The 10,672-nt window shown below is 36.3% G+C and overlaps 1 pseudogene across 1 annotated transcript; it reads right to left on the bottom strand.

The window, feature by feature from the left end:
* Positions 1–3,509: 3,509 nt before the first annotated feature.
* LOC147490321 (putative receptor-like serine/threonine-protein kinase At5g57670) lies at positions 3,510–10,657 on the bottom strand (annotated as a pseudogene). Its single transcript, XR_015202898.1, has 13 exons — positions 10,242–10,657; positions 8,661–8,735; positions 8,370–8,554; positions 8,012–8,136; positions 7,760–7,803; positions 5,569–5,690; positions 5,464–5,492; positions 5,046–5,417; positions 4,563–4,817; positions 4,323–4,480; positions 4,028–4,243; positions 3,789–3,941; positions 3,510–3,629 (listed from the first exon to the last, which is right to left on the bottom strand). The product of XR_015202898.1 is annotated as a putative receptor-like serine/threonine-protein kinase At5g57670 (transcript).
* Positions 10,658–10,672: the final 15 nt, after the last annotated feature.

Here is a 10,672-nt window from a genome sequence, read left to right as displayed (position 1 = left end):
GCCCTCAAGCCCTCGGCCCGCCCGACCCAACTAACCCGCCCAGACAAAAAACCCTCAAATTTAAGCCCCATGCAATTTGATTTGCGAGGCATGTGCCCGACCCTCATGTTTTGAGGGAGGGTAAGGGCCTAGATATGGAAACATGAGGGGCTCCGGCCCGACCCTCTAAAGCCCTCACAAAGCCCGTATTAAAGCCCTCATTGATATTTAGATTTTCTAAACAAAATTACGTATAATACCTTTAGGGTTTTAAGTTTTACTTATTATTACATAGGGAAGAAATGTAAATTTCAAGTATAGTAGTTGATATAATAAAGTCTTGTAATGAAGGTTTCTCTCTTTGTAATGAATATATTGTTAGAATATGTGAATATATTTACATAGGATCTATTTGTATTATATGGATATATCTCTATCCCATAGAATATATTCATATATTCTATGTATATGTTAATGAAGTTTGATAGGTTTTCAAGAATTTTTGTAATGAATATGTTAATCAGTTAATGAAATCTGATAAAAACCAAATATGTTAATGAAGTCTAAACAAGTTGTATTCAAGAGTTTTGAATAATTGACAAGTTGTACAGTCCGGCCCATAGACCCGGCTTTCAGGCCCGGCCCATAGTTTTCTAAAAGGGGCTGAGGTGAGGGCAAGGGCTGTATAATTCAAGTGTTGGCCCTCATAGGCCCGACCCTCATAGCATAAGGGGGCTGGGCCAGCCCGGCCCATTTTACACCCCTACTGATGCTTGTTTTGGTCGTATTTTTCTTTTATTATTTCTTGTAAAATATTTGTAGACTCTCGCTTTTATTAATAAAACTAGCCATTTGGCCCGGCCTATGGCCGGACTTCCTACATAGATAGCTAATGACTCAAAAGCCTAAAGTTCACTTAAATAAATAATATATATATATATATATTGATAGCTAATGATTCATTGCATACTTTGTTTGAAGAGTTTATGTTTTTATATATTTTTTTTAAGAGATTGCAAGCTATCAAGCCATGATCTAGTACGTGTAATGCGTACATTTTTTCTCATTGATGCATCCCAGTGATAGCAAAAAGACAAATCGATGTCAATTTCAAATCTAGATAAATATCATGATATAGGTGACAATAAATGTTTGTTTGTACACTATATTGCACAATTTGCAATATTGAAGTATCGAGACAAATAATAGTTATCACAAAAAAATGTAATTTCTTTAGATTTTCAAGTCAATCGATCATTCAGGTTACTGTTTTGGAGATTGACATTTGCTTAAATCAATTTCTTGTACTTAGGACTACTCAGAAACTGTTATACATGATATTTGAATTCTATAGTCTTTCAAGTAGATACAACTTTAAGAGCTTGTCTTTGAGGCGAGTTATTTTCGAGACCAGGGTTGGGCTAAGATAAGTCACATTTGCACCACACAAATATTTGCCATCCGAATGTAATTGTAGTTGTGATATTATTCTCTAGTCACTTGGAAGGGTATGTTGTTATGAATACCGTCTCATTTATCTATAGGCGTGTTAGAAAATTTAGAGAAGCCGTTTGAGTTTTTAGCCTCCGAATGCAATGTGTTTCTCATTTATCTATGGAAATTGTCCGAATTTAGAGTTAAGGACCAGTTTGGTTTTTTTTAGCTTTTGAATGCTGAAATTTGAATGTGCCCTCTCCTACCTCCGAAAGCCTTTGAATGCAAAGCTCTGAATGTTGTAAACATGTTTGTTTTGTTTATGAAAAAAAATGGTCGGGTAGATGGTGATTATTTGAAGTGTAAATTTTCACAAGTTGTGAACTTGTGATGCGTTTGGCATATTTCCAATGTTTCTAAAATCTTTATATCAACAGCCTATTGTATATCAATCATCTTTATGGGTTTTGAGTGCGGTTAATTTAGGAAAATGTATAACATTTTTGCATCCTCAAAACATGTACATCGTCAGGTCTCATTAAACTAAAGCATATTGACTTAACAATACAGGAAGCTTCAATAATTCTCAATCAATACGAGGAGGCCTACTGCCTGCAAGTCGACTTGCAACCCTTTGTCATCAATATAATAACGAATCCACTTCTTCTGCCACATAATTTTTCAGAACAAAGACCATTAGTTTCCGAGTAATGAACTCTAATCCTCACTTAAATGCATGTTACGTAATACTTATGTCATTACGTATCTGCTTTTATCTGAACTCTGAAGTGAAACTCATTAAGCTATTGAGAATAACATATCTAACAGTCTCTGGTGCTCGCATCACCTTGTTGTGGCATATAATTAAGTCTTAATCCATAGTTGAACTTAAGTACGTTACCAAACAACCTTTATCATGAGCTGTTCCGTCTAGAAACACGCATGAGTACATGCAGTCAAAATTCCTAAATGGAAAAGAAAGTACTATCTACTATCTTATAGAATACCCTAATCGCTGCTAATCAACCCACTTAAGGGCTACGGTAGTGCATCAGTAAACAAATCAAGGTTGCTCATATGAAATATAAAACCGAAACATGTATCAACTTCAGTGACTTCATAGCACTAATATCCTATCAAATTCAATGAAAAAGACCATCTTATGGTACATCTCTACCATGGGATGTGCTGCAAAATGTGTGAGTGTGACAGGCAGGCAAAAATGGGTAAAACTACAGGTTTTCTTATTACAACTATATTGAGCATATCCCCATTAATACATGAAAAAATCTAGAAGACAAACCAAAACTGTAAGTGTAGGTAGGAAGTTGAAGACATCAATGGAATTCAATGTGATATTGATTGCATTTGCATGTATGTGATGAAAGATTGAAATCAAGGAGAGACCCTTTCTTAATGATGACAACTCGAATCTTGTTCATCGTTCTCCATCGGTTTCTGCTTGTTGAAGATGTTGTTTGTTGGAGCCCAAGCAGCTGCAGCCGTAACTTGGAACCCCATATTTTCTGGCTACAGTGAATCTTCCCCATTCTTTTTCTTTGCCATACTCTGATCCCTTTCAAACTGATATCCTCCACTTTTTATGTTTCGAACAGGCAAGTTACAAATCAGAATTGATCCCGTTGAAAATAAATAGTTACCTAAGAATTGATATACTTTTTAAGTTTTAAACTTATAAGAAGTGGCAATACTTGCAAATACATATACATACATATTCACCTATAAATATACTTTTGTCGAGGAATAAACATAATGTTAATGAAGTCAAAGGAATAACCATCTCCATCTTTTTGTAGTGTATCATTTGTCACATAATACCTATAACTATTAATATAGATATTCTTCTTCACATTTCAGGAACCTAAGAACCACTCTAAATCATTGCCTCCTAGATAAAAGGTATAATCATGCCTCCTATCTTCTTTGAAGAACAAAATATAGACTTAATTACCCCACACTAAGTAACATCTAGTACTCGATCTGGTTTAAAGACAACGTTGGAAATGGTTTCAATAACTGAGCCTAAAGGCTACAACTAAAGTATCATTACTGATTTTTCACTTACCAAATGTGTATCAGCAATCAGCAAGCATGTATCTCCAATCAAAACAGATTGAACATACCTCACCACCAACAGCAAGTGCAAAACCATCAGTGCTAAAAGTCATTGCTAACTGTTGTCCAACATCTTCCAACTGGGTCAACATCTTCTCAGAAGACTTTAGGTCCACTTGATGTTTTTCAGAGGACTCTGGGACGTCCCACTCAAACCATCTACATGAAAATCACATAATAAAAGTGTTGAAAAACCTTGGTCAAAGTAAAGAATCATTGTATGAAAAAAAATCATTCACCTCATTCATTGATGGACGCCATAATGAGGATTGCCTTATACAGTATGAAGCTGTTAGGACCAGTCTACGCATCTCATCCACGTCGTATTAGTTACTTTCAAGTTTTGAATCTGCTAGCGCCTCAATGTTTACAGACTCAATAAGAGGTTTTGCCTAAATAAACATTGTATACTTCAAGTTTAGTTACTAATGAAGTTAGCTGAAACATATTTAAGAGTTAGTTGTTGGCGTGTTCATACCCAAAACATAAGACTTTGCTTTGACATGTCTATAGGCCTTCTCCCAGTTATTATCTCTAGTAGAAGAACACCAAATGCGAAAACATCTTTTTTCTCATCCACAATACCATGCATGAAATACTCCGGTGCCAAGTAACCAAATGTACCCTCAATAGGAATTACAGAGTGGTGAGTCCATTGCTTAGGAAGCCATTTTGCAAGTCCAAAATCTGTAATCTGCACATGGCATAACAGTGTAAAGATGAAGTAGTAGTTTATAATAGATCATGAAGCAGTTTCTTTTCGGCTATTTCACCTGTGGTTCGAAATCTGGCCCAAGAAGCACATTAGACGCCTTTATATCCCGATGAATTATCCTGCGTTTGCAACATTTATGAAGATAATGCAAACCCCTGGCAATTCCAATGACAATCTTGTATCTAACTGGCCACTCCAGCATATTGCAGTCTTTGCCTAAAAGGGGCCAAATAAGGATCAATATTACAAAATAGAGGAATATCTTAAATTAAGGGAAAAATAGTCGAGAGATCCTCACCATGTAATGCTGATGACAAGTTTCCATTTGGAGAAAATTCGAAAATCAAATGAAGCCCATTCTCAAGGCAGCAGCCAATTAAGCATGCTGTATTAGGATGGCAAACATGGCCTAATACACCCACTTCCATTAGAAATTCCTTCTGCTTATTTTCATCAGTGTTGTCCTTTTCCAGTCTCTTAACCGCTATTGTTCTCCCATCACATAAATCACCTCTGTATACCACTGCATATCCTCCTTGTCCCACGATATTATCTGCAAAAGCAATTGCTGGACATAAGAATGAAGAAGAACTTAAATAAGAGTTGTGTCTTTGACATATCTCTCTTTCACTAAGAATCATATATTGTTCATGATAACTGGTACCAATAGAAATATAGAAAAATAATTATCATTATTTGGATAAACCCATAGTAGTGGTGAAATTTTGAAAGATTTAGACTGGTTAAGACCAAAAGCAAAAATTGCACGATGATTGTTCACCTTGGTGAAAGTGATTTGTAGCATTTGAGATCTCCTCATAGCTGAAGCAACTCCAAGAAGGTTGCCTGTTTTCTTTGTCAGAGAAACTCTGACTTCTGTCCCTTACTCTTCCATCAAATGTGGAGCGGAAAGGAAATAAAAGCCTCATTGGTGATAAATGCTTCCATATATTGGGCGACCTTGTTCTTTTAACTGCATCTTAGGGGATTCTGCAATGCTAGATTCTTCATGACTTAAGTAGCCTTCCTCTATGCCGTGTGGTCCATCTAGAACAGCTCTAGGTGAAGGCTTGTCATTGCTGCTCTGGGTAGGGGCGTTGTTGATTCTTCTTCTTCCTGAATGATTGCTCCCCCTTATATTTAAATCAAAGAACTTGTACAGTGGTATATCGTTTCCAACCCGAGCATCCTTGTTAGGCCCGTATTGAACTTATTTGACAAGATGATGCTGTCATGAAGGTTAAACGTTAGTAAGCAGCTAAAATATCATAAGAATTTCTCAAAACAATATTAATTAGTCTAACCTTCTAAGGGTGAACATTCCGAGTCCAAATGTTGTTGGGATTGCCTACTAATTCCAACTGTAACCACTGAACAATAATCTGGTGCATGCTCAAAGCAATACTTCATGATTCCAAGTGAACTTCTATTTCAAAATATAATATAGATAATGTTATCTCAGAATTCAACTGTAGTAAATCCGATTCACATAAATATCCTAAGTTCAGGATTACATATTCAACAAAGTATTTCATATAAACTGTCCTAACTTCACTTCTGAGTTTTTGCAAATAAGTATTGTATTTGCCTGATTTTGCAATGCTGAAAACTTGCTGAGTGGACAGAGTAAATGTTCAACACCTATTCCACTGAACCAATTCTCGTTTAGGTATAAGCTCTCTAGATACTTATTCTTGAATGACCCAGCTCACGGCGTATATGACTCCCTTGTTTTTGAGGCAAGTCGTGGATAGGTTCACCTCTCTGAGGCTTTGATTCTGTTCTAAAACCCATCTGAATTCCTTTGCCCACTTGGACTTCAATCTGATTCCTGTCATATCTAGAGATCTAACAGTCAGATTCCACCCCAATGCACAGGCGACCCTGCAGCAACCCGAAAAGATCTAGTTTGTAAATGTGTAGTGCACTGTTGCTTGGTTCAAATTCCACAACTTTGGAGCTTTTTTCTCCATTCCCTCCACTCCAAACATGAATTTCCATGGTCCGGTTCCTTGCAAGTACTGTGGAGATGAGAGGGCCTGCTGTGATCGAGTTTGAATCAAGAACTATTAACATCTTCAAAGTGGAGTTTACTTCAATCATTTTTAGAGTTCCTCTGCCCCTCTCGAACCAATTGAGTCCTCCCATATCTGCAACTCTTCCAAACTCTCGTTTATCTTTAGAGCGAAAGCAAGGAGCCCAACTCCAAAAGACCCAATACGTGATTCAGAAAACATCATCTCTTTGATTCCATCATGTTTTTTTTCAGCATTTCTGAAAGCTCTGATAAAGCTTCCGAACTGAACTTGTTTCTCTGGAACACGACTTGCTTGACATTCATATTCTTCTCAAGCAGGGTGCAAAGATTGTGTAGTTGCTGCAAGTCCCATGAAACCTTTTGAAACTCAAAATTTTTTAAAGTTGTTCGAGCATTCTTTGCTTCTCCAATTGCTTTTAGAAGCTGTGAAAAGAACTGGAGGCTGTCTTTGTCTATGGAAATGTTTATGTTTAAAGAATTCGCTGTCTCTGTATAGCAGCAGGAAGTGGGTTGAGAAAGATAGAAGCTGATGATGTGCAGGTTTACACTTTCTGACTTGATTGCTTGAAGACCCCATTGGAGTTCCATGAGCTTCTGGTTATTAACTGCCATTAGTTTGTTAACACTGCAAGAGTTGGAACTTGGAAAGGTTACTGAGTTTCTAACTAACAGTGGAAGCTTATTTCATATTGTGGAATCAAGGTGGTATAGAAACACTGGAATTTTCTACGAATGCCCTTTGGTCTAATTATTGTGTATATTTCTGATGGCAAATTGTACCCATAGGCCATAACACAGTGACAACATGTTCCTTTATGTACACAGAGATGCTTTGTTTGTTCTTCTGAAACTTCATGTGTACGCCTTTCTTAAAGTTTCTTTCTGTAAGTTATTCTTCTAGTACTGTTGAAAAAATAAGATACATATAAAAGGTCGGGTTGAAATTATAGGGGGTTTCTTCATCAGTGAAGTGTTCCTTCTTCTGTCTATTATATATTGTATTAACCATTTGGACTTGGGATTCTTGGTAGATTTTCACTTTGTAGGATTTTGGTGTGTTGGTCGTACTCATGCAGTCAAGCTGTGGATGACTTGGTGAAAAAGTGGGAAAACCAGCAAACCAAGAAACTGTCTCTCAATATTCCTAACTCACTTTTTAGCTTATATGCTAAACCAAACCATATGAAAATTTTCCAATAGAGAAGGTTTGCCATAAGGTTTTCCATTTGCTAGACCACTTCTGAGACATTTTCTAAAAGTGAAACCTGATTTCGCCCAATCTATACAACTAAAACGGCAACCGGTTAACACATCATAAATGCAAAGTGAGATTAAAAACGATTCCCCAATTCACCCAAACAGTAATACAAACCCTAGTTACGACATCGGGTTAATTAATATAACTAAAAAAAGGAGACATCTGTAAATCTGGAATAGAGAGAGGAAAAAATTGTTACCTTTGAATCACTTGTTGGTTTTTTGGTGGTGGTGTCGTCCTTCTCTGTAGCGTAATCAGGTGGAGAGTAAATAAGTGCAGCTGCCATAGCCGCTAGAAGAAAAACGAACCTTGATAATATTGAAAGCGTTGTTACTAATAATTCTCCTCTCATAAATTTTACTTCCAAACTATATTGCACAGAAGAATATGGGAGAGAGAATTGGAATCGAAATTCAATTTTCAGCAACAATTCTGAACAAATATATTGTACCTTGATGTCACTTCCATGGAAGAGTATGTACTCATACACCTTGTCACTTGAAGGAACCTGTTGGCCATCCTTCTTTCGTCCTTCAATTCCAACTGATTTTACTGTCAAAAGAAAAAAGAATCTTCCTGTCGAGATAAAAGAAAATTAAACCAACACGACTACATGTCAAAGCTTATAATAGCAAATTTGAGAGAGAGAGTAATAATTTAAATCAAGACTTGTAGTCATGTTGGTTTTAACCATTGGAAAAAAAAAAAATAATATGAGAAAGAAAGGGTTTGTACCTTAGCAGATAATCATATAGGAGTTAGTTGCTACATTAAGAATTAGCACATCGAAAAACCTATGGTCCCCAGACCTGGTGATGAATTGTGAACAAAGAAACCATTAACAACACCTTCAACGACAAAACCTAGCTCGTCTTCCAATAAAAAATGGAGTTGATCCTGTAGACTCAGCTCCATTTCTAGGCGGTGTAACTACAGTGAGCAAGAACTTCGTCAGTGTGGCATGCAAACCATGAACAGTCAGTTTCTCCCTCCCCTGCAATATCACCAATCATAAGTTCAAATTTTGTTCCAGAAAAAACACAGAGTTTTAAATCTAGGCGATGATTAATTAAGAAAAACTAAATGAAAAAGAAATTCACCTGAATCCTAGCATGTGTTATATTACAGACTTTACCAGATGTAGTAGTATCCCACTTGAACTTATGGTTGAAAACCTATATCAATCAATTAAGGTAAAAGAATGAACAGATTTTTTTAAACAAATGAGAGGATTCCAATACACCACAAAACATTCTTCATACAAAAATATAAATAAATATAACGTTAAATTTGTACTATCACAAAAGCGAATGGATTTATTTGACGTATTAACATAATATAAAGTACTCTAAGGTAATGCATGTCGGATCAGGTTGTCTTTAATTGAGTGCTTCAAACAGGAAACAAACAACTGACCAATGGGATGCATTGACAAAAGAAACTTCGAGACAGTGAAGTCTAACTTACAAATCAATTATGGTTTCCTTTTCTTCCTATTCTTCCTAATTCTCCTAGTTATAAAATATGCAAATTGCAGCTAAGATTACGCAACAATTGCTGGAACAACAATTGCAACAACGTTGACAGATTTGCCATGTCCAGTTCCTGCACAAACAACAATACTCAATTACAATCCATTCCCAATACCGTAATCCTACTAAGCAGGTCTTTTAATCATATTACCTGAATTCGATTGCGGTGGTGGTGGTGAACCTTGGACAGGCCGAGGAGGAGATGGTGTTGAGTTTTGAAAAAATGGAAAAAGCTCATATATCGACTCATCCGACAACTCATCCAAATGCTCATTGTCGTCAGTTCTAATACCCGAACAATTACAGTCATTACCACGACCCTAACTCTACCGACCTATCAACTACATCAGAGAGTTCAAAGCACTGCTCATGACCACTCGGAGAACTACTACACTCACCAGATAACTCACATTCAGGACTAACTTCGACTATCCTCCTCAAACGTAATAACCGAAGTAGGAGAAACAACACAATCAGAACCTAAAATCATTTCCCTAGAAATTTTCTTTTCCTTAGTATCATGGTCAGCAAGCGGTTGAACGATGGGCAACGACAATTCATTGGAAAAATTATTCAATGACACCACAGAAGCAATTGGAATACTTTCATATCAACTGGAATTGCTCGAGGTAACTCATAACTAAGAGGTGGACCATTATATTCAATAGCAAATGAATATTCCATTTCTTCTTCTTTATCCAGAAATTTTACGCCCACCGACGTCAGTATAGAATTGTTCATCATCTTGAACAATTTCTTCTGAAGAACATCATAAAGATAAATTTGAAGTCTTGAGTTCTAATATCATAAAACAAAAATGAAATGTCTTCTTTTAGCACTAATGTCTTTTGATTATGATAAAATTTGTTTTTTAAGTAGGTTTTCCAGCTCTGGGTGGGTGTTGTTTTGATTGGTGTTATTTGGTGTGTTCTGCATTTTGGTTATATTGGGTTTGAATAAAAATTGATTCTTTAGCACTTTTGATGTGAGTGTTGTTTTGATTTGTTTGGTTTTTAGTGTTTCACAGTTTGTTCTGTAAGGTTAAAGTGTTTCTAGCATTAATGCCTCTTGATTTGATCAGTGCATTTGACTGGGAAGCAAAAAACAAAACGAAAGTTTAAAGAGTGGAAATAGTAATGACGTTCTTACATGAGAATGTTCAGTGGAAGAGCAGCAGAAGTATACTCAGACGCGAACTTCTTTACTGATGCCATTGAGCTGAGATCCAATTCCATTACATCAACTTTAGCACCCGGGTTTTCCTTGACTATAGCTTCTTTGACCTTGTTACCCGCATCTATATTTCTCACTGCCATGACTACATGGACTCCACGCAGAGAAAGAACACGTGTGGTTTCAGTGCCAATTCCACTTATGCTCCTTCATTGAAATAAAACCAACCAATCGCGTAATCACATCATTAGAGCTAGTATATATGAAAACAACAAACACAGAGCAAGTAATCCGAGTATTTCAGGTAAACTATAACGGACACTTGGGAAAATTTATATAGTCCTAGATTTTGTTGCATGAATCAAATTTACAATTTCTTACTTTAATTTTGGTAGAAGAAGAAGAAA

The sequence above is a fragment of the Coptis chinensis genome, chromosome 7 (assembly GCF_015680905.1).
Source record: "Coptis chinensis isolate HL-2020 chromosome 7, ASM1568090v1, whole genome shotgun sequence".
Taxonomy (NCBI): Eukaryota; Viridiplantae; Streptophyta; class Magnoliopsida; order Ranunculales; family Ranunculaceae; genus Coptis; species Coptis chinensis.
This window is presented reverse-complemented; position numbering and strand designations above follow the sequence as displayed.